Source organism: Rhamphochromis longiceps, linkage group LG8 (assembly GCF_057381845.1).
Source record: "Rhamphochromis longiceps isolate RC_006_pf linkage group LG8, R_longiceps_female_GT1.1, whole genome shotgun sequence".
NCBI classification, from domain to species: domain Eukaryota; kingdom Metazoa; phylum Chordata; class Actinopteri; order Cichliformes; family Cichlidae; genus Rhamphochromis; species Rhamphochromis longiceps.
The window spans coordinates 22578879-22601747 of record NC_140564.1 but is presented as its reverse complement, the minus strand read 5'-3'; the positions used below and the strand labels follow the sequence as shown (position 1 = coordinate 22601747).

At 44.0% G+C, this 22869-nt stretch overlaps 16 non-coding genes across 16 annotated transcripts; all 16 read right to left on the bottom strand.

Annotated features, from left to right (window-relative positions):
* Positions 1-5071: 5071 nt before the first annotated feature.
* On the bottom strand, positions 5072-5154 carry trnal-cag (transfer RNA leucine (anticodon CAG)). The gene has a single exon. It is a non-coding gene; the product is annotated as a tRNA-Leu (tRNA).
* A 1062-nt stretch (positions 5155-6216) lies between these two features.
* trnal-cag (transfer RNA leucine (anticodon CAG)) lies at positions 6217-6299 on the bottom strand. The gene has a single exon. It is a non-coding gene; the product is annotated as a tRNA-Leu (tRNA).
* Positions 6300-7357: 1058 nt separating this feature from the next.
* On the bottom strand, positions 7358-7440 carry trnal-cag (transfer RNA leucine (anticodon CAG)). Its single transcript has one exon. It is a non-coding gene; the product is annotated as a tRNA-Leu (tRNA).
* A 1058-nt stretch (positions 7441-8498) lies between these two features.
* trnal-cag (transfer RNA leucine (anticodon CAG)) lies at positions 8499-8581 on the bottom strand. The gene has a single exon. It is a non-coding gene; the product is annotated as a tRNA-Leu (tRNA).
* Positions 8582-9638: 1057 nt separating this feature from the next.
* On the bottom strand, positions 9639-9721 carry trnal-cag (transfer RNA leucine (anticodon CAG)). The gene has a single exon. It is a non-coding gene; the product is annotated as a tRNA-Leu (tRNA).
* A 1063-nt stretch (positions 9722-10784) lies between these two features.
* Positions 10785-10867, bottom strand: trnal-cag (transfer RNA leucine (anticodon CAG)). The gene has a single exon. It is a non-coding gene; the product is annotated as a tRNA-Leu (tRNA).
* Positions 10868-11924: 1057 nt separating this feature from the next.
* On the bottom strand, positions 11925-12007 carry trnal-cag (transfer RNA leucine (anticodon CAG)). Its single transcript has one exon. It is a non-coding gene; the product is annotated as a tRNA-Leu (tRNA).
* Positions 12008-13065: 1058 nt separating this feature from the next.
* trnal-cag (transfer RNA leucine (anticodon CAG)) lies at positions 13066-13148 on the bottom strand. Its single transcript has one exon. It is a non-coding gene; the product is annotated as a tRNA-Leu (tRNA).
* A 1058-nt stretch (positions 13149-14206) lies between these two features.
* On the bottom strand, positions 14207-14289 carry trnal-cag (transfer RNA leucine (anticodon CAG)). The gene has a single exon. It is a non-coding gene; the product is annotated as a tRNA-Leu (tRNA).
* A 1058-nt stretch (positions 14290-15347) lies between these two features.
* trnal-cag (transfer RNA leucine (anticodon CAG)) lies at positions 15348-15430 on the bottom strand. Its single transcript has one exon. It is a non-coding gene; the product is annotated as a tRNA-Leu (tRNA).
* A 1057-nt stretch (positions 15431-16487) lies between these two features.
* Positions 16488-16570, bottom strand: trnal-cag (transfer RNA leucine (anticodon CAG)). Its single transcript has one exon. It is a non-coding gene; the product is annotated as a tRNA-Leu (tRNA).
* Positions 16571-17623: 1053 nt separating this feature from the next.
* Positions 17624-17706, bottom strand: trnal-cag (transfer RNA leucine (anticodon CAG)). Its single transcript has one exon. It is a non-coding gene; the product is annotated as a tRNA-Leu (tRNA).
* A 1063-nt stretch (positions 17707-18769) lies between these two features.
* Positions 18770-18852, bottom strand: trnal-cag (transfer RNA leucine (anticodon CAG)). The gene has a single exon. It is a non-coding gene; the product is annotated as a tRNA-Leu (tRNA).
* Positions 18853-19915: 1063 nt separating this feature from the next.
* On the bottom strand, positions 19916-19998 carry trnal-cag (transfer RNA leucine (anticodon CAG)). The gene has a single exon. It is a non-coding gene; the product is annotated as a tRNA-Leu (tRNA).
* A 1057-nt stretch (positions 19999-21055) lies between these two features.
* On the bottom strand, positions 21056-21138 carry trnal-cag (transfer RNA leucine (anticodon CAG)). Its single transcript has one exon. It is a non-coding gene; the product is annotated as a tRNA-Leu (tRNA).
* Positions 21139-22195: 1057 nt separating this feature from the next.
* trnal-cag (transfer RNA leucine (anticodon CAG)) lies at positions 22196-22278 on the bottom strand. Its single transcript has one exon. It is a non-coding gene; the product is annotated as a tRNA-Leu (tRNA).
* Positions 22279-22869: the final 591 nt, after the last annotated feature.

Below are 22869 nucleotides of genomic sequence, written 5' to 3'. Positions count from 1 at the left end.
AAATTGTCTCTGTTTATTGCAAGAAATCAAATCAAACAAAATATTGTAACTGTTCTAAATAGAAGCAGCTTTCACCCTTTACTCTATAGTAAATGGCTTTTTGTTATTCTTAAAAATAATTATACTTCTTTATTGAACACCACCATAAGAAGTCACACACAATTTCTGGTGATGTCAATAAGAAATATAACTGCATCTTTAAATGTTCCATAATTATGATGAACCACATTTTTGGTACAGTGACCACAAATCAAAATGAGACCCAAACAGTTTCAGTCCACTGTTTGGCTTCTTCAGAGGGTAAAGGCCCCAAACCAAAAATTGCAGTCTCTTTGCAGGTGAGCCCACCTCTTGTTGATAGAAATCAGCTGCAGCAGCACCAGTGGGCAGAAGAACCTTAGGAATTTTTACATGCACCCCCTTTAGTCAGTTCATTTGGTATTCCATTTCCTGCAGGACACGAACGATTGTTTAAAGGGGTTACAACTGCATGAGTTAAAATTTACTTACAATTTACTAAATCTAAAACAATTTTCACTGGTGGTTTTGTTTTATTCACCAAAAATAAGATAACATGCCAAAGACCACCGTGTAAAAAAAACTGTAGAAATGTAGAAATCACGTGTCCTGACTAGTTAATCTTTGAGTATTTGCTACCTCGCTTTCGATGGTCTCATCAATAAAATATGAATCATAGAAAAGACATGATAGATGAAATAATATGATATTAAGAACAAAATGTATTGTCCCTTGATAATCCTATTTAATCTGATCAGCATTTAGCATTTGTCAAGGAAGTTGCTGATGAATGTAAACCTTGAGTAAAAGGACCTCTAGTGGTCAATCCCTGTACAGGTAAACGCTGCATTTGTGTTAATGACCAGTAAGAGCTTTAAATTTGTTTTTAAAACCAGAGCGACCCATAAAAATAGATCCAAGACTTAAAAATAAAGTATAAAATAAACTAATCAGGAAAAAAAGGAGAAGACTAAAACACTGGCTTCCAATCACCAATATTACTTAAGTGCGCACAGTGCCACGGCCACTCAGCACAGTCACATTTGAAACAACAATAATCTGTTAAAAGCTACATAAATTATAACCCACTAAGTTTTAGCACTTACCCTGGTATAGAAAATGAAACAAACACACACCATTATTTATTGATTTATTTTTTTTATTAAGTAATGTTTTTTCAGTTGAAGCCATTTAAAGTCTATTTAATAATGCTGTGTTAGAACAGGCACTTTAAAGCTCTTTGTACTGTAAGGTTAAAACCCCACAGTATTAGAGAGAAAACCCCAGCAATCAAACGATCCCCTATGAGCAAGCACTAAGGCGACGGTGGGAAGGAAAAACTCCCTTTTAAGAGGAAGAAACCTTCAGCAGAACCAGACTCAGGGAGGGGCAGCCTTCTGCTGTGACTGGCTGGGGGCATAATTGTGATGTAATTTTATGCTAAGGATACTGAATTTCATGTTTGTTTGTTAGAATTAGTGAATTACCATGATGACTATTTTAAGTATGATTATAAGTAAAACTAAAAGTGCAAGTGCACCAATTACTGAAGTCATCCAAGAAATTATATCTAACCATCTTCTGATTGTAGGAATCAGGCCTGAATTAGCTCTATGGGGAAACCTACGCTGAATAATTGCTGAAAAATGATTGAACAATGAGGTAAATGGTGCTCCACAAATATTAAGGATGTGCCTGGTGACAAAAATGACTCCTTGGCCCGCAAGCATAACTGGAGCTGTAATAAGGGAATTAAAACCTGGAAGATTTCTGTGAAGTCTGGAAACAGCAGAGTCTCCGTCCTCTCTTTGAAGAGTTCCTTGGACAATATTTGGTTCATTCTCTTTAGATCTGTTATCTGAAGCTGCAGGGAGACCAACATTGAATAAATCAATGCTGTAACTCTCACTGGTGGGAGAATCTTCATGTCCAAAGTTGTTTATAGAAACAGTGGTTTTAGGAACCTTAGCTGTTTCAGAGGTCTCACTAGTGGGTGTGGTAACTGAGGTAAATGGTGCTCGACCAATATTAAGCAGGTGCCTAGAGATAAAAGCTTCTCTAAGGCCCACAGGCACATCTGGAACTCTACAAGAGGAATATAGATTTGGAATATTTGAGGTAAATGGTGCTCGACCAATATTAAGGAGGTGCCTAGAGATAAAATCTTCTCTAAGGCCCACAGGCACATCTGGAACTCTACAAGAGGAATAGAGATTTGGAATATTTGAGGTAAATGGTGCTCGACCAATATTAAGGAGGTGCCTAGAGATAAAAGCTTCTCTAAGGCCCACAGGCACAACTGGAACTCTACAAGAGGAATAGAGATTTGGAATAATTGAGGTAAATGGTCTTCGACCAATATTAAGGAGGTGCCTGGTGATGAAATCTTCTCTAAGGCCCACAGGCACATCTGGAACTCTACAAGACGAATAGAGATTTGGAGCATTTGTTTGAACTCTGGAAGAAATTGTTTCTTCTTCCTTTGTTTGAAGACTGCCTGGGACAACATTTTGTTCATTATCTTCGGGTCCGTTATCTGAAGGTTCAGGAAGAATGGCATTTAATAAATCAGTGTTGTAACTCTCGCTGGCTGAAGACTTTTCATCTTCAGCGTTGTTCATATTAACACTGGTTGTAGGAATCTTAGTTGTTTCACTGGAGGGTGACTGTTCGTATTCAAAGTTGTTTACAGAAACACTCGGTGAAGGAACCTCAGTTGTTTCAGAGGTGGGTGACTTTTCCGTTTCACTAGTGGGTGAGGTAAATGGTGCTCGACCAATATTAAAAATGTGCCTGGTGACAAAAATGACTCCTCGCCCAACCGACTCAACTGGAGCTGTAATAATGGAAGACAGAGCTGAAAGATTTGTTTGAACTCTGGAAAAAAACGTTTCTTTGTCCTCTCTTTGAAAACTTCCTTGGTCAGCGTTTTGTTCATTCTCTTCAGATTTGTTCATATCTGAAGGTTTGGGGAGGACGCCATTGAATAAATCAGTGCTGTAATTCTCACTGGTGGGAGACTCTTCATGTTCAAAGTTGTTTATACTGGTTTTAGGAGCCTCATCTATTTCAGAGGTGGTTGCCTGTTCATTTTCATAGGCGTTTACAGAAACACTGGTTTTAGGAACCTCAGACTGTTCATCTCTAGAAATAGATATCGGTAAGAAGAACCCATCAGGCTCTAAATAATATCTGTCAAGCTCCTCAAAGCCATCTCTGTCTGAAGAATTTTTATGACTGAACACTGAGCGCCACATATTTGCAGACGACTATCGATTCAGCGTTAAAACACTAGGTGCAGTAAAGTAGAGTGCCTTACCTTGGGGGTATTTATGAGCTCGCGTTCTAAGATGAGTATTTATGAGCTCGCGTTGTAATGTGATGTCAAGGCACACGTGCCGTGACGTCACAGTACACTTACTCTTTGAAATTCATTCGGTCACAAAACGTTTTGAACCTCCACCTCCCTGAACGTTAGTATCAGCCATTAAGCTAACCTTAATATTAACCTGCTGTTATCGAGGAATTGCGACCCAGACAGGAAAAAACCCGGGGTGCATCCGCCCTTCGGATACGGCCCTGCTGTCTCACCGGCGGGCACCAGTGGGCCTGCGACGATTAACAAACAACACACTCTCCTTTTGTTATTATTTACTTTTTGTTTTCAAGTTTTACGGCTTGCTCTCACATAGAAAGCTCCTGACTGAACAGCAGCGCTTGTCTAAAGAACAATGCTGTTAACGTGGAGTGAAATTATACTGGTCGAAGGTATTAAAGGTAACTTCTTGGTGTTTTTATTTACAAATGTTAGATTGTGGGAAGCCGAGTTAGCTTAAAGCACATTGACTATTAGGATATTAGCTAAATAAATAACGGTGGCTTGTATTTTTTGTATATATTTATATGGTGCTGTAACCAGTGAGTGTGCCAAAGCACTCACAGGCGGCGGTCCTAACGCAGCAGTTGCCCCCAGCTGCTGTCAGAGCAGGAGATGTTTACACCTACGCGTCCAAACTGCAAATTAATTGCGCATGAGCGAAACCGCTGCTCCCGCTCTGACTATAACGCAGGTCGGGAGAAGCGGTAGTTGTACATTGCTTTGTTTAAAATAAATCAATGCACTAAAATGCACCATTCCAATCATCTGTTCAACCTGAGCCTGTCGCTGGGGAAAGTTCCACAGCTGTGGAAGACCTCCTGTGTGGTACTGGTACCAAAGACCTCCCATCCCAAGGACCTCAGCAGCTTCAGGTAGGTAGCCCTGACATCACATCTGATGAAGACCCTCCAGAGGCTGCTTCTAAGCCATCTGCACCCCCTGGTGAGGTCTTCATTGGATCCGCTGCAGTTTTCTTACCAGCTTGGCATTGGGGTGGAGGACGCCATCATCTACCTCCTGCACCGAGCTCTGACTTACCTGGAGAAGTCAGTCCTCTACTCCCTCGACTGCAGACGGTTCCAACACCATCATTAAGTTTGCAGATGACACCACGGTGATTGGCCTCATCAGTGACAACGATGAGGCCGCCTACAGGGAGGAGGTGGATCGTCTGGCTGAGTGGTGCGACAGAAACAACCTGCTGCTTAACACCGAGAAGACCAAGGAGCTCATCGTGGACTACAGCAGGAATGCTGACCCACATCCACATTAAGGGGACAGCTTGGAGCGTGTGAGGAGCTTCAAGTTCCTGGGAGTCCACATCTCCGAGGATCTCACCTGGACGACCAACTGCTCCAAGCTGGTCAAGAAGGCTCACCAGTGCCTCTTCTTCTTGAGGACTCTGAGGAAGAACCACCTGTCATCAGACATCCTGGTGAACTTCTATCGAGCATCCTGACCAACTGTATAACAGTCTGGTACGGGAACTGCTCTGCCTCAGACCGGAAGGCGTTGCAGACATCGCCGGAGCACCACTTCCTGCACTACAGCACCCCCGACACTAACTAAATCAGATTTCAAGTTCATAACTTATCAAAGCAGTTGCCATTTGATGGCAACTCCTTTATTGACAGAAGACATCACATGTCAGTCTTACGGTTAATGAGCAAGGAATGTCAGGAGTGGGATTTGAACCCACGCCTCCAGGAGAGACTGCGACCTGAACGCAGCGCCTTAGACCGCTCGGCCATCCTGACACATTTGCACTTGTTGATACAGAATCCACATGACAGGCTAGCAGATCAAGACACCTTTACAACTGATCAGATTGGCAGACTATTACACCTCTTCTTTACCAACACATATTCAGCTGAGATTCAAGAAGTCACTTTGATGAGTGGTGAGACTTTTCTTCAACTATCTGATAAATGAACGTGACCAAGTTGCAGTACAGAAAGGAACTGACTTCTACTTCACATCTAAAGCACATTTGTGAGATTTGAGGTTTAGAGCTATGTATTTTTGCAGGCTGAGATCCAGTTGGTGAAGGAACTTGTAATGGATGTCTGTGAAGGTTCTGTCATCCAGGTCATTGTAGTCTAAGGAGCTTGGAAACTTCTTTAAACTTCTTTAAGTTGCTTGAAGACGTTTCACCTCTCATCCGAGAAATTTCTTCAGTTCTAGGGTCAAATGGTGGAGTGTCTCAGATTTAAGGCCTGTGGGAGTGTCTGCCCGAGAGGGACTATGGACCCTCTAATGATCCTCTCCCTAATGACACGAGCCAAAGTGTGAAAACGGGTGTAGGTCACAAGCAACCAAGGATTCGGGTGAGCTCATTGTGAAACCTAGCCCCAACCTATCATGTGATTTCCTGAGGTCAAATGGCCCAGGATGTGAGTGGGTGTTAAGGCTTCTGGGAAGGTATCTCAACACTGGATTATAGATGTCAGACAGTTGGTGCCCTATGCCACCACCTCTGTTCAAAGATGGTCATTCACAGTGGACATAGATGTAACGGAGCAGTCTGTATCTGCAGTGAATTTGGCTGTGTGGAACAATTGATTTTGCAAAACATTCGGACTCCGGTAGATGCATGAGAGAGGTACTTGAGGTCAGTATCTTGCACAAGGATATTTGGCATGTAGATTAAAGCATCCCATCACCAACCTGGTAGGTGACCTGCACTACAGAAACCCTGACACTAACTAAATCAGATTTCAAGTTCATAACTTATCAAAGCAGTTGCCATTTGATGGCAACTCCTTTATTGACAGAAGACATGACATATCATGTCAGTCTTACGGTTAATGAGCAAGGAATGTCAGGAGTGGGATTCGAACCCACGCCTCCAGGAGAGACTGCGACCTGAACGCAGCGCCTTAGACCGCTCGGCCATCCTGACACATTTGCACTTGTTGATACAGAATCCACATGACAGGTTAGCAGATCAAGACACCTTTACAACTGATCAGATTGGCAGACTATTACACCTCTTCTTTACCAACACATATTCAGCTGAGATTCAAGAAGTCACTTTGATGAGTGGTGAGACTTTTCTTCAACTATCTGATAAATGAACGTGACCAAGTTGCAGTACAGAAAGGAACTGACTTCTACTTCACATCTAAAGCACATTTGTGAGATTTGAGGTTTAGAGCTATGTATTTTTGCAGGCTGAGATCCAGTTGGTGAAGGAACTTGTAATGGATGTCTGTGAAGGTTCTGTCATCCAGGTCATTGTAGTCTAAGGAGCTTGGAAACTTCTTTAAACTTCTTTAAGTTGCTTGAAGACGTTTCACCTCTCATCCGAGAAATTTCTTCAGTTCTAGGGTCAAATGGTGGAGTGTCCCAGATTTAAGGCCTGTGGGAGTGTCTGCCCAAGAGGGACTATGGACCCTCTAATGATCCTCTCCCTAATGACACGAGCCAAAGTGTGAAAACGGGTGTAGGTCACAAGCAACCAAGGATTCGGGTGAGCTCATTGTGAAACCTAGCCCCAACCTATCATGTGATTTCCTGAGGTCAAATGGCCCAGGATGTGAGTGGGCGTTAAGGCTTCTGGGAAGGTATCTCAACACTGGATTATAGACGTCACACAGTTGGTGCCCTATGTCACCACCTCTGTTCAAAGATGGTCATTCACAGTGGACATAGATGTAACGGAGCAGTCTGTATCTGCAGTGAATTTGGCTGTGTGGAACAATTGATTTTGCAAAACATTCGGACTCCGGTAGACGCATGAGAGAGGTACTTGAGGTCAGTATCTTGCACAAGGATATTTGGCATGTAGATTAAAGCATCCCCATCACCAACCTGGTAGGTGACCTGCACTACAGAAACCCTGACACTAACTAAATCAGATTTCAAGTTCATAACTTATCAAAGCAGTTGCCATTTGGTGGCAACTCCTTTATTGACAGAAGACATCACATGTCAGTCTTACGGTTAATGAGCAAGGAATGTCAGGAGTGGGATTTGAACCCACGCCTCCAGGAGAGACTGCGACCTGAACGCAGCGCCTTAGACCGCTCGGCCATCCTGACACATTTGCACTTGTTGATACAGAATCCACATGACAGGCTAGCAGATCAAGACACCTTTACAACTGATCAGATTGGCAGACTATTACACCTCTTCTTTACCAACACATATTCAGCTGAGATTCAAGAAGTCACTTTGATGAGTGGTGAGACTTTTCTTCAACTATCTGATAAATGAACGTGACCAAGTTGCAGTACAGAAAGGAACTGACTTCTACTTCACATCTAAAGCACATTTGTGAGATTTGAGGTTTAGAGCTATGTATTTTTGCAGGCTGAGATCCAGTTGGTGAAGGAACTTGTAATGGATGTCTGTGAAGGTTCTGTCATCCAGGTCATTGTAGTCTAAGGAGCTTGGAAACTTCTTTAAACTTCTTTAAGTTGCTTGAAGACGTTTCACCTCTCATCCGAGAAATTTCTTCAGTTCTAGGGTCAAATGGTGGAGTGTCCCAGATTTAAGGCCTGTGGGAGTGTCTGCCCAAGAGGGACTATGGACCCTCTAATGATCCTCTCCCTAATGACACGAGCCAAAGTGTGAAAACGGGTGTAGGTCACAAGCAACCAAGGATTCGGGTGAGCTCATTGTGAAACCTAGCCCCAACCTATCATGTGATTTCCTGAGGTCAAATGGCCCAGGATGTGAGTGGGCGTTAAGGCTTCTGGGAAGGTATCTCAACACTGGATTATAGACGTCACACAGTTGGTGCCCTATGTCACCACCTCTGTTCAAAGATGGTCATTCACAGTGGACATAGATGTAACGGAGCAGTCTGTATCTGCAGTGAATTTGGCTGTGTGGAACAATTGATTTTGCAAAACATTTGGACTCCGGTAGACGCATGAGAGAGGTACTTGAGGTCAGTATCTTGCACAAGGATATTTGGCATGTAGATTAAAGCATCCCCATCACCAACCTGGTAGGTGACCTGCACTACAGAAACCCTGACACTAACTAAATCAGATTTCAAGTTCATAACTTATCAAAGCAGTTGCCATTTGGTGGCAACTCCTTTATTGACAGAAGACATGACATGTCAGTCTTACGGTTAATGAGCAAGGAATGTCAGGAGTGGGATTTGAACCCACGCCTCCAGGAGAGACTGCGCCCTGAACGCAGCGCCTTAGACCGCTCGGCCATCCTGACACATTTGCACTTGTTGATACAGAATCCACATGACAGGCTAGCAGATCAAGACACCTTTACAACTGATCAGATTGGCAGACTATTACACCTCTTCTTTACCAACACATATTCAGCTGAGATTCAAGAAGTCACTTTGATGAGTGGTGAGACTTTTCTTCAACTATCTGATAAATGAACGTGACCAAGTTGCAGTACAGAAAGGAACTGACTTCTACTTCACATCTAAAGCACATTTGTGAGATTTGAGGTTTAGAGCTATGTATTTTTGCAGGCTGAGATCCAGTTGGTGAAGGAACTTGTAATGGATGTCTGTGAAGGTTCTGTCATCCAGGTCATTGTAGTCTAAGGAGCTTGGAAACTTCTTTAAACTTCTTTAAGTTGCTTGAAGACGTTTCACCTCTCATCCGAGAAATTTCTTCAGTTCTAGGGTCAAATGGTGGAGTGTCTCAGATTTAAGGCCTGTGGGAGTGTCTGCCCGAGAGGGACTATGGACCCTCTAATGATCCTCTCCCTAATGACACGAGCCAAAGTGTGAAAACGGGTGTAGGTCACAAGCAACCAAGGATTCGGGTGAGCTCATTGTGAAACCTAGCCCCAACCTATCATGTGATTTCCTGAGGTCAAATGGCCCAGGATGTGAGTGGGTGTTAAGGCTTCTGGGAAGGTATCTCAACACTGGATTATAGATGTCAGACAGTTGGTGCCCTATGCCACCACCTCTGTTCAAAGATGGTCATTCACAGTGGACATAGATGTAACGGAGCAGTCTGTATCTGCAGTGAATTTGGCTGTGTGGAACAATTGATTTTGCAAAACATTCGGACTCCGGTAGATGCATGAGAGAGGTACTTGAGGTCAGTATCTTGCACAAGGATATTTGGCATGTAGATTAAAGCATCCCATCACCAACCTGGTAGGTGACCTGCACTACAGAAACCCTGACACTAACTAAATCAGATTTCAAGTTCATAACTTATCAAAGCAGTTGCCATTTGATGGCAACTCCTTTATTGACAGAAGACATGACATGTCAGTCTTACGGTTAATGAGCAAGGAATGTCAGGAGTGGGATTTGAACCCACGCCTCCAGGAGAGACTGCGACCTGAACGCAGCGCCTTAGACCGCTCGGCCATCCTGACACATTTGCACTTGTTGATACAGAATCCACATGACAGGCTAGCAGATCAAGACACCTTTACAACTGATCAGATTGGCAGACTATTACACCTCTTCTTTACCAACACATATTCAGCTGAGATTCAAGAAGTCACTTTGATGAGTGGTGAGACTTTTCTTCAACTATCTGATAAATGAACGTGACCAAGTTGCAGTACAGAAAGGAACTGACTTCTACTTCACATCTAAAGCACATTTGTGAGATTTGAGGTTTAGAGCTATGTATTTTTGCAGGCTGAGATCCAGTTGGTGAAGGAACTTGTAATGGATGTCTGTGAAGGTTCTGTCATCCAGGTCATTGTAGTCTAAGGAGCTTGGAAACTTCTTTAAACTTCTTTAAGTTGCTTGAAGACGTTTCACCTCTCATCCGAGAAATTTCTTCAGTTCTAGGGTCAAATGGTGGAGTGTCCCAGATTTAAGGCCTGTGGGAGTGTCTGCCCAAGAGGGACTATGGACCCTCTAATGATCCTCTCCCTAATGACACGAGCCAAAGTGTGAAAACGGGTGTAGGTCACAAGCAACCAAGGATTCGGGTGAGCTCATTGTGAAACCTAGCCCCAACCTATCATGTGATTTCCTGAGGTCAAATGGCCCAAGATGTGAGTGGGCGTTAAGGCTTCTGGGAAGGTATCTCAACACTGGATTATAGACGTCACACAGTTGGTGCCCTATGTCACCACCTCTGTTCAAAGATGGTCATTCACAGTGGACATAGATGTAACGGAGCAGTCTGTATCTGCAGTGAATTTGGCTGTGTGGAACAATTGATTTTGCAAAACATTCGGACTCCGGTAGACGCATGAGAGAGGTACTTGAGGTCAGTATCTTGCACAAGGATATTTGGCATGTAGATTAAACCATGCCCATCACCAACCTGGTAGGTGACCTGCACTACAGAAACCCTGACACTAACTAAATCAGATTTCAAGTTCATAACTTATCAAAGCAGTTGCCATTTGGTGGCAACTCCTTTATTGACAGAAGACATGACATATCATGTCAGTCTTACGGTTAATGAGCAAGGAATGTCAGGAGTGGGATTTGAACCCACGCCTCCAGGAGAGACTGCGACCTGAACGCAGCGCCTTAGACCGCTCGGCCATCCTGACACATTTGCACTTGTTGATACAGAATCCACATGACAGGTTAGCAGATCAAGACACCTTTACAACTGATCAGATTGGCAGACTATTACACCTCTTCTTTACCAACACATATTCAGCTGAGATTCAAGAAGTCACTTTGATGAGTGGTGAGACTTTTCTTCAACTATCTGATAAATGAACGTGACCAAGTTGCAGTACAGAAAGGAACTGACTTCTACTTCACATCTAAAGCACATTTGTGAGATTTGAGGTTTAGAGCTATGTATTTTTGCAGGCTGAGATCCAGTTGGTGAAGGAACTTGTAATGGATGTCTGTGAAGGTTCTGTCATCCAGGTCATTGTAGTCTAAGGAGCTTGGAAACTTCTTTAAACTTCTTTAAGTTGCTTGAAGACGTTTCACCTCTCATCCGAGAAATTTCTTCAGTTCTAGGGTCAAATGGTGGAGTGTCTCAGATTTAAGGCCTGTGGGAGTGTCTGCCCGAGAGGGACTATGGACCCTCTAATGATCCTCTCCCTAATGACACGAGCCAAAGTGTGAAAACGGGTGTAGGTCACAAGCAACCAAGGATTCGGGTGAGCTCATTGTGAAACCTAGCCCCAACCTATCATGTGATTTCCTGAGGTCAAATGGCCCAGGATGTGAGTGGGTGTTAAGGCTTCTGGGAAGGTATCTCAACACTGGATTATAGATGTCAGACAGTTGGTGCCCTATGCCACCACCTCTGTTCAAAGATGGTCATTCACAGTGGACATAGATGTAACGGAGCAGTCTGTATCTGCAGTGAATTTGGCTGTGTGGAACAATTGATTTTGCAAAACATTCGGACTCCGGTAGATGCATGAGAGAGGTACTTGAGGTCAGTATCTTGCACAAGGATATTTGGCATGTAGATTAAAGCATCCCATCACCAACCTGGTAGGTGACCTGCACTACAGAAACCCTGACACTAACTAAATCAGATTTCAAGTTCATAACTTATCAAAGCAGTTGCCATTTGATGGCAACTCCTTTATTGACAGAAGACATGACATGTCAGTCTTACGGTTAATGAGCAAGGAATGTCAGGAGTGGGATTTGAACCCACGCCTCCAGGAGAGACTGCGACCTGAACGCAGCGCCTTAGACCGCTCGGCCATCCTGACACATTTGCACTTGTTGATACAGAATCCACATGACAGGCTAGCAGATCAAGACACCTTTACAACTGATCAGATTGGCAGACTATTACACCTCTTCTTTACCAACACATATTCAGCTGAGATTCAAGAAGTCACTTTGATGAGTGGTGAGACTTTTCTTCAACTATCTGATAAATGAACGTGACCAAGTTGCAGTACAGAAAGGAACTGACTTCTACTTCACATCTAAAGCACATTTGTGAGATTTGAGGTTTAGAGCTATGTATTTTTGCAGGCTGAGATCCAGTTGGTGAAGGAACTTGTAATGGATGTCTGTGAAGGTTCTGTCATCCAGGTCATTGTAGTCTAAGGAGCTTGGAAACTTCTTTAAACTTCTTTAAGTTGCTTGAAGACGTTTCACCTCTCATCCGAGAAATTTCTTCAGTTCTAGGGTCAAATGGTGGAGTGTCCCAGATTTAAGGCCTGTGGGAGTGTCTGCCCAAGAGGGACTATGGACCCTCTAATGATCCTCTCCCTAATGACACGAGCCAAAGTGTGAAAACGGGTGTAGGTCACAAGCAACCAAGGATTCGGGTGAGCTCATTGTGAAACCTAGCCCCAACCTATCATGTGATTTCCTGAGGTCAAATGGCCCAGGATGTGAGTGGGCGTTAAGGCTTCTGGGAAGGTATCTCAACACTGGATTATAGATGTCAGACAGTTGGTGCCCTATGCCACCACCTCTGTTCAAAGATGGTCATTCACAGTGGACATAGATGTAACGGAGCAGTCTGTATCTGCAGTGAATTTGGCTGTGTGGAACAATTGATTTTGCAAAACATTCGGACTCCGGTAGACGCATGAGAGAGGTACTTGAGGTCAGTATCTTGCACAAGGATATTTGGCATGTAGATTAAAGCATCCCCATCACCAACCTGGTAGGTGACCTGCACTACAGAAACCCTGACACTAACTAAATCAGATTTCAAGTTCATAACTTATCAAAGCAGTTGCCATTTGGTGGCAACTCCTTTATTGACAGAAGACATGACATGTCAGTCTTACGGTTAATGAGCAAGGAATGTCAGGAGTGGGATTTGAACCCACGCCTCCAGGAGAGACTGCGACCTGAACGCAGCGCCTTAGACCGCTCGGCCATCCTGACACATTTGCACTTGTTGATACAGAATCCACATGACAGGCTAGCAGATCAAGACACCTTTACAACTGATCAGATTGGCAGACTATTACACCTCTTCTTTACCAACACATATTCAGCTGAGATTCAAGAAGTCACTTTGATGAGTGGTGAGACTTTTCTTCAACTATCTGATAAATGAACGTGACCAAGTTGCAGTACAGAAAGGAACTGACTTCTACTTCACATCTAAAGCACATTTGTGAGATTTGAGGTTTAGAGCTATGTATTTTTGCAGGCTGAGATCCAGTTGGTGAAGGAACTTGTAATGGATGTCTGTGAAGGTTCTGTCATCCAGGTCATTGTAGTCTAAGGAGCTTGGAAACTTCTTTAAACTTCTTTAAGTTGCTTGAAGACGTTTCACCTCTCATCCGAGAAATTTCTTCAGTTCTAGGGTCAAATGGTGGAGTGTCCCAGATTTAAGGCCTGTGGGAGTGTCTGCCCAAGAGGGACTATGGACCCTCTAATGATCCTCTCCCTAATGACACGAGCCAAAGTGTGAAAACGGGTGTAGGTCACAAGCAACCAAGGATTCGGGTGAGCTCATTGTGAAACCTAGCCCCAACCTATCATGTGATTTCCTGAGGTCAAATGGCCCAGGATGTGAGTGGGCGTTAAGGCTTCTGGGAAGGTATCTCAACACTGGATTATAGATGTCAGACAGTTGGTGCCCTATGCCACCACCTCTGTTCAAAGATGGTCATTCACAGTGGACATAGATGTAACGGAGCAGTCTGTATCTGCAGTGAATTTGGCTGTGTGGAACAATTGATTTTGCAAAACATTCGGACTCCGGTAGACGCATGAGAGAGGTACTTGAGGTCAGTATCTTGCACAAGGATATTTGGCATGTAGATTAAAGCATCCCCATCACCAACCTGGTAGGTGACCTGCACTACAGAAACCCTGACACTAACTAAATCAGATTTCAAGTTCATAACTTATCAAAGCAGTTGCCATTTGGTGGCAACTCCTTTATTGACAGAAGACATGACATGTCAGTCTTACGGTTAATGAGCAAGGAATGTCAGGAGTGGGATTTGAACCCACGCCTCCAGGAGAGACTGCGACCTGAACGCAGCGCCTTAGACCGCTCGGCCATCCTGACACATTTGCACTTGTTGATACAGAATCCACATGACAGGCTAGCAGATCAAGACACCTTTACAACTGATCAGATTGGCAGACTATTACACCTCTTCTTTACCAACACATATTCAGCTGAGATTCAAGAAGTCACTTTGATGAGTGGTGAGACTTTTCTTCAACTATCTGATAAATGAACGTGACCAAGTTGCAGTACAGAAAGGAACTGACTTCTACTTCACATCTAAAGCACATTTGTGAGATTTGAGGTTTAGAGCTATGTATTTTTGCAGGCTGAGATCCAGTTGGTGAAGGAACTTGTAATGGATGTCTGTGAAGGTTCTGTCATCCAGGTCATTGTAGTCTAAGGAGCTTGGAAACTTCTTTAAACTTCTTTAAGTTGCTTGAAGACGTTTCACCTCTCATCCGAGAAATTTCTTCAGTTCTAGGGTCAAATGGTGGAGTGTCTCAGATTTAAGGCCTGTGGGAGTGTCTGCCCGAGAGGGACTATGGACCCTCTAATGATCCTCTCCCTAATGACACGAGCCAAAGTGTGAAAACGGGTGTAGGTCACAAGCAACCAAGGATTCGGGTGAGCTCATTGTGAAACCTAGCCCCAACCTATCATGTGATTTCCTGAGGTCAAATGGCCCAAGATGTGAGTGGGCGTTAAGGCTTCTGGGAAGGTATCTCAACACTGGATTATAGACGTCACACAGTTGGTGCCCTATGCCACCACCTCTGTTCAACGATGGTCATTCACAGTGGACATAGATGTAACGGAGCAGTCTGTATCTGCAGTGAATTTGGCTGTGTGGAACAATTGATTTTGCAAAACATTTGGACTCCGGTAGACGCATGAGAGAGGTACTTGAGGTCAGTATCTTGCACAAGGATATTTGGCATGTAGATTAAAGCATCCCCATCACCAACCTGGTAGGTGACCTGCACTACAGAAACCCTGACACTAACTAAATCAGATTTCAAGTTCATAACTTATCAAAGCAGTTGCCATTTGGTGGCAACTCCTTTATTGACAGAAGACATGACATGTCAGTCTTACGGTTAATGAGCAAGGAATGTCAGGAGTGGGATTTGAACCCACGCCTCCAGGAGAGACTGCGCCCTGAACGCAGCGCCTTAGACCGCTCGGCCATCCTGACACATTTGCACTTGTTGATACAGAATCCACATGACAGGCTAGCAGATCAAGACACCTTTACAACTGATCAGATTGGCAGACTATTACACCTCTTCTTTACCAACACATATTCAGCTGAGATTCAAGAAGTCACTTTGATGAGTGGTGAGACTTTTCTTCAACTATCTGATAAATGAACGTGACCAAGTTGCAGTACAGAAAGGAACTGACTTCTACTTCACATCTAAAGCACATTTGTGAGATTTGAGGTTTAGAGCTATGTATTTTTGCAGGCTGAGATCCAGTTGGTGAAGGAACTTGTAATGGATGTCTGTGAAGGTTCTGTCATCCAGGTCATTGTAGTCTAAGGAGCTTGGAAACTTCTTTAAACTTCTTTAAGTTGCTTGAAGACGTTTCACCTCTCATCCGAGAAATTTCTTCAGTTCTAGGGTCAAATGGTGGAGTGTCCCAGATTTAAGGCCTGTGGGAGTGTCTGCCCAAGAGGGACTATGGACCCTCTAATGATCCTCTCCCTAATGACACGAGCCAAAGTGTGAAAACGGGTGTAGGTCACAAGCAACCAAGGATTCGGGTGAGCTCATTGTGAAACCTAGCCCCAACCTATCATGTGATTTCCTGAGGTCAAATGGCCCAGGATGTGAGTGGGCGTTAAGGCTTCTGGGAAGGTATCGCAACACTGGATTATAGATGTCAGACAGTTGGTGCCCTATGCCACCACCTCTGTTCAAAGATGGTCATTCACAGTGGACATAGATGTAACGGAGCAGTCTGTATCTGCAGTGAATTTGGCTGTGTGGAACAATTGATTTTGCAAAACATTCGGACTCCGGTAGATGCATGAGAGAGGTACTTGAGGTCAGTATCTTGCACAAGGATATTTGGCATGTAGATTAAAGCATCCCATCACCAACCTGGTAGGTGACCTGCACTACAGAAACCCTGACACTAACTAAATCAGATTTCAAGTTCATAACTTATCAAAGCAGTTGCCATTTGATGGCAACTCCTTTATTGACAGAAGACATGACATGTCAGTCTTACGGTTAATGAGCAAGGAATGTCAGGAGTGGGATTTGAACCCACGCCTCCAGGAGAGACTGCGACCTGAACGCAGCGCCTTAGACCGCTCGGCCATCCTGACACATTTGCACTTGTTGATACAGAATCCACATGACAGGCTAGCAGATCAAGACACCTTTACAACTGATCAGATTGGCAGACTATTACACCTCTTCTTTACCAACACATATTCAGCTGAGATTCAAGAAGTCACTTTGATGAGTGGTGAGACTTTTCTTCAACTATCTGATAAATGAACGTGACCAAGTTGCAGTACAGAAAGGAACTGACTTCTACTTCACATCTAAAGCACATTTGTGAGATTTGAGGTTTAGAGCTATGTATTTTTGCAGGCTGAGATCCAGTTGGTGAAGGAACTTGTAATGGATGTCTGTGAAGGTTCTGTCATCCAGGTCATTGTAGTCTAAGGAGCTTGGAAACTTCTTTAAACTTCTTTAAGTTGCTTGAAGACGTTTCACCTCTCATCCGAGAAATTTCTTCAGTTCTAGGGTCAAATGGTGGAGTGTCCCAGATTTAAGGCCTGTGGGAGTGTCTGCCCAAGAGGGACTATGGACCCTCTAATGATCCTCTCCCTAATGACACGAGCCAAAGTGTGAAAACGGGTGTAGGTCACAAGCAACCAAGGATTCGGGTGAGCTCATTGTGAAACCTAGCCCCAACCTATCATGTGATTTCCTGAGGTCAAATGGCCCAGGATGTGAGTGGGCGTTAAGGCTTCTGGGAAGGTATCTCAACACTGGATTATAGACGTCACACAGTTGGTGCCCTATGTCACCACCTCTGTTCAAAGATGGTCATTCACAGTGGACATAGATGTAACGGAGCAGTCTGTATCTGCAGTGAATTTGGCTGTGTGGAACAATTGATTTTGCAAAACATTTGGACTCCGGTAGACGCATGAGAGAGGTACTTGAGGTCAGTATCTTGCACAAGGATATTTGGCATGTAGATTAAAGCATCCCCATCACCAACCTGGTAGGTGACCTGCACTACAGAAACCCTGACACTAACTAAATCAGATTTCAAGTTCATAACTTATCAAAGCAGTTGCCATTTGATGGCAACTCCTTTATTGACAGAAGACATGACAGTCTTACGGTTAATGAGCAAGGAATGTCAGGAGTGGGATTTGAACCCACGCCTCCAGGAGAGACTGCGACCTGAACGCAGCGCCTTAGACCGCTCGGCCATCCTGACACATTTGCACTTGTTGATACAGAATCCACATGACAGGCTAGCAGATCAAGACACCTTTACAACTGATCAGATTGGCAGACTATTACACCTCTTCTTTACCAACACATATTCAGCTGAGATTCAAGAAGTCACTTTGATGAGTGGTGAGACTTTTCTTCAACTATCTGATAAATGAACGTGACCAAGTTGCAGTACAGAAAGGAACTGACTTCTACTTCACATCTAAAGCACATTTGTGAGATTTGAGGTTTAGAGCTATGTATTTTTGCAGGCTGAGATCCAGTTGGTGAAGGAACTTGTAATGGATGTCTGTGAAGGTTCTGTCATCCAGGTCATTGTAGTCTAAGGAGCTTGGAAACTTCTTTAAACTTCTTTAAGTTGCTTGAAGACGTTTCACCTCTCATCCGAGAAATTTCTTCAGTTCTAGGGTCAAATGGTGGAGTGTCCCAGATTTAAGGCCTGTGGGAGTGTCTGCCCAAGAGGGACTATGGACCCTCTAATGATCCTCTCCCTAATGACACGAGCCAAAGTGTGAAAACGGGTGTAGGTCACAAGCAACCAAGGATTCGGGTGAGCTCATTGTGAAACCTAGCCCCAACCTATCATGTGATTTCCTGAGGTCAAATGGCCCAGGATGTGAGTGGGCGTTAAGGCTTCTGGGAAGGTATCTCAACACTGGATTATAGACGTCACACAGTTGGTGCCCTATGTCACCACCTCTGTTCAAAGATGGTCATTCACAGTGGACATAGATGTAACGGAGCAGTCTGTATCTGCAGTGAATTTGGCTGTGTGGAACAATTGATTTTGCAAAACATTTGGACTCCGGTAGACGCATGAGAGAGGTACTTGAGGTCAGTATCTTGCACAAGGATATTTGGCATGTAGATTAAAGCATCCCCATCACCAACCTGGTAGGTGACCTGCACTACAGAAACCCTGACACTAACTAAATCAGATTTCAAGTTCATAACTTATCAAAGCAGTTGCCATTTGGTGGCAACTCCTTTATTGACAGAAGACATGACATATCATGTCAGTCTTACGGTTAATGAGCAAGGAATGTCAGGAGTGGGATTTGAACCCACGCCTCCAGGAGAGACTGCGACCTGAACGCAGCGCCTTAGACCGCTCGGCCATCCTGACACATTTGCACTTGTTGATACAGAATCCACATGACAGGCTAGCAGATCAAGACACCTTTACAACTGATCAGATTGGCAGACTATTACACCTCTTCTTTACCAACACATATTCAGCTGAGATTCAAGAAGTCACTTTGATGAGTGGTGAGACTTTTCTTCAACTATCTGATAAATGAACGTGACCAAGTTGCAGTACAGAAAGGAACTGACTTCTACTTCACATCTAAAGCACATTTGTGAGATTTGAGGTTTAGAGCTATGTATTTTTGCAGGCTGAGATCCAGTTGGTGAAGGAACTTGTAATGGATGTCTGTGAAGGTTCTGTCATCCAGGTCATTGTAGTCTAAGGAGCTTGGAAACTTCTTTAAACTTCTTTAAGTTGCTTGAAGACGTTTCACCTCTCATCCGAGAAATTTCTTCAGTTCTAGGGTCAAATGGTGGAGTGTCCCAGATTTAAGGCCTGTGGGAGTGTCTGCCCAAGAGGGACTATGGACCCTCTAATGATCCTCTCCCTAATGACACGAGCCAAAGTGTGAAAACGGGTGTAGGTCACAAGCAACCAAGGATTCGGGTGAGCTCATTGTGAAACCTAGCCCCAACCTATCATGTGATTTCCTGAGGTCAAATGGCCCAGGATGTGAGTGGGCGTTAAGGCTTCTGGGAAGGTATCTCAACACTGGATTATAGACGTCACACAGTTGGTGCCCTATGTCACCACCTCTGTTCAAAGATGGTCATTCACAGTGGACATAGATGTAACGGAGCAGTCTGTATCTGCAGTGAATTTGGCTGTGTGGAACAATTGATTTTGCAAAACATTTGGACTCCGGTAGACGCATGAGAGAGGTACTTGAGGTCAGTATCTTGCACAAGGATATTTGGCATGTAGATTAAAGCATCCCCATCACCAACCTGGTAGGTGACCTGCACTACAGAAACCCTGACACTAACTAAATCAGATTTCAAGTTCATAACTTATCAAAGCAGTTGCCATTTGGTGGCAACTCCTTTATTGACAGAAGACATGACATATCATGTCAGTCTTACGGTTAATGAGCAAGGAATGTCAGGAGTGGGATTTGAACCCACGCCTCCAGGAGAGACTGCGACCTGAACGCAGCGCCTTAGACCGCTCGGCCATCCTGACACATTTGCACTTGTTGATACAGAATCCACATGACAGGCTAGCAGATCAAGACACCTTTACAACTGATCAGATTGGCAGACTATTACACCTCTTCTTTACCAACACATATTCAGCTGAGATTCAAGAAGTCACTTTGATGAGTGGTGAGACTTTTCTTCAACTATCTGATAAATGAACGTGACCAAGTTGCAGTACAGAAAGGAACTGACTTCTACTTCACATCTAAAGCACATTTGTGAGATTTGAGGTTTAGAGCTATGTATTTTTGCAGGCTGAGATCCAGTTGGTGAAGGAACTTGTAATGGATGTCTGTGAAGGTTCTGTCATCCAGGTCATTGTAGTCTAAGGAGCTTGGAAACTTCTTTAAACTTCTTTAAGTTGCTTGAAGACGTTTCACCTCTCATCCGAGAAATTTCTTCAGTTCTAGGGTCAAATGGTGGAGTGTCTCAGATTTAAGGCCTGTGGGAGTGTCTGCCCGAGAGGGACTATGGACCCTCTAATGATCCTCTCCCTAATGACACGAGCCAAAGTGTGAAAACGGGTGTAGGTCACAAGCAACCAAGGATTCGGGTGAGCTCATTGTGAAACCTAGCCCCAACCTATCATGTGATTTCCTGAGGTCAAATGGCCCAGGATGTGAGTGGGCGTTAAGGCTTCTGGGAAGGTATCTCAACACTGGATTATAGATGTCAGACAGTTGGTGCCCTATGCCACCACTTCTGTTCAAAGATGGTCATTCACAGTGGACATAGATGTAACGGAGCAGTCTGTATCTGCAGTGAATTTGGCTGTGTGGAACAATTGATTTTGCAAAACATTCGGACTCCGGTAGATGCATGAGAGAGGTACTTGAGGTCAGTATCTTGCACAAGGATATTTGGCATGTAGATTAAAGCATCCCATCACCAACCTGGTAGGTGACCTGCACTACAGAAACCCTGACACTAACTAAATCAGATTTCAAGTTCATAACTTATCAAAGCAGTTGCCATTTGATGGCAACTCCTTTATTGACAGAAGACATGACATGTCAGTCTTACGGTTAATGAGCAAGGAATGTCAGGAGTGGGATTTGAACCCACGCCTCCAGGAGAGACTGCGACCTGAACGCAGCGCCTTAGACCGCTCGGCCATCCTGACACATTTGCACTTGTTGATACAGAATCCACATGACAGGCTAGCAGATCAAGACACCTTTACAACTGATCAGATTGGCAGACTATTACACCTCTTCTTTACCAACACATATTCAGCTGAGATTCAAGAAGTCACTTTGATGAGTGGTGAGACTTTTCTTCAACTATCTGATAAATGAACGTGACCAAGTTGCAGTACAGAAAGGAACTGACTTCTACTTCACATCTAAAGCACATTTGTGAGATTTGAGGTTTAGAGCTATGTATTTTTGCAGGCTGAGATCCAGTTGGTGAAGGAACTTGTAATGGATGTCTGTGAAGGTTCTGTCATCCAGGTCATTGTAGTCTAAGGAGCTTGGAAACTTCTTTAAACTTCTTTAAGTTGCTTGAAGACGTTTCACCTCTCATCCGAGAAATTTCTTCAGTTCTAGGGTCAAATGGTGGAGTGTCTCAGATTTAAGGCCTGTGGGAGTGTCTGCCCGAGAGGGACTATGGACCCTCTAATGATCCTCTCCCTAATGACACGAGCCAAAGTGTGAAAACGGGTGTAGGTCACAAGCAACCAAGGATTCGGGTGAGCTCATTGTGAAACCTAGCCCCAACCTATCATGTGATTTCCTGAGGTCAAATGGCCCAGGATGTGAGTGGGCGTTAAGGCTTCTGGGAAGGTATCTCAACACTGGATTATAGATGTCAGACAGTTGGTGCCCTATGCCACCACTTCTGTTCAAAGATGGTCATTCACAGTGGACATAGATGTAACGGAGCAGTCTGTATCTGCAGTGAATTTGGCTGTGTGGAACAATTGATTTTGCAAAACATTCGGACTCCGGTAGATGCATGAGAGAGGTACTTGAGGTCAGTATCTTGCACAAGGATATTTGGCATGTAGATTAAAGCATCCCATCACCAACCTGGTAGGTGACCTGCACTACAGAAACCCTGACACTAACTAAATCAGATTTCAAGTTCATAACTTATCAAAGCAGTTGCCATTTGATGGCAACTCCTTTATTGACAGAAGACATGACATGTCAGTCTTACGGTTAATGAGCAAGGAATGTCAGGAGTGGGATTTGAACCCACGCCTCCAGGAGAGACTGCGACCTGAACGCAGCGCCTTAGACCGCTCGGCCATCCTGACACATTTGCACTTGTTGATACAGAATCCACATGACAGGCTAGCAGATCAAGACACCTTTACAACTGATCAGATTGGCAGACTATTACACCTCTTCTTTACCAACACATATTCAGCTGAGATTCAAGAAGTCACTTTGATGAGTGGTGAGACTTTTCTTCAACTATCTGATAAATGAACGTGACCAAGTTGCAGTACAGAAAGGAACTGACTTCTACTTCACATCTAAAGCACATTTGTGAGATTTGAGGTTTAGAGCTATGTATTTTTGCAGGCTGAGATCCAGTTGGTGAAGGAACTTGTAATGGATGTCTGTGAAGGTTCTGTCATCCAGGTCATTGTAGTCTAAGGAGCTTGGAAACTTCTTTAAACTTCTTTAAGTTGCTTGAAGACGTTTCACCTCTCATCCGAGAAATTTCTTCAGTTCTAGGGTCAAATGGTGGAGTGTCCCAGATTTAAGGCCTGTGGGAGTGTCTGCCCAAGAGGGACTATGGACCCTCTAATGATCCTCTCCCTAATGACACGAGCCAAAGTGTGAAAACGGGTGTAGGTCACAAGCAACCAAGGATTCGGGTGAGCTCATTGTGAAACCTA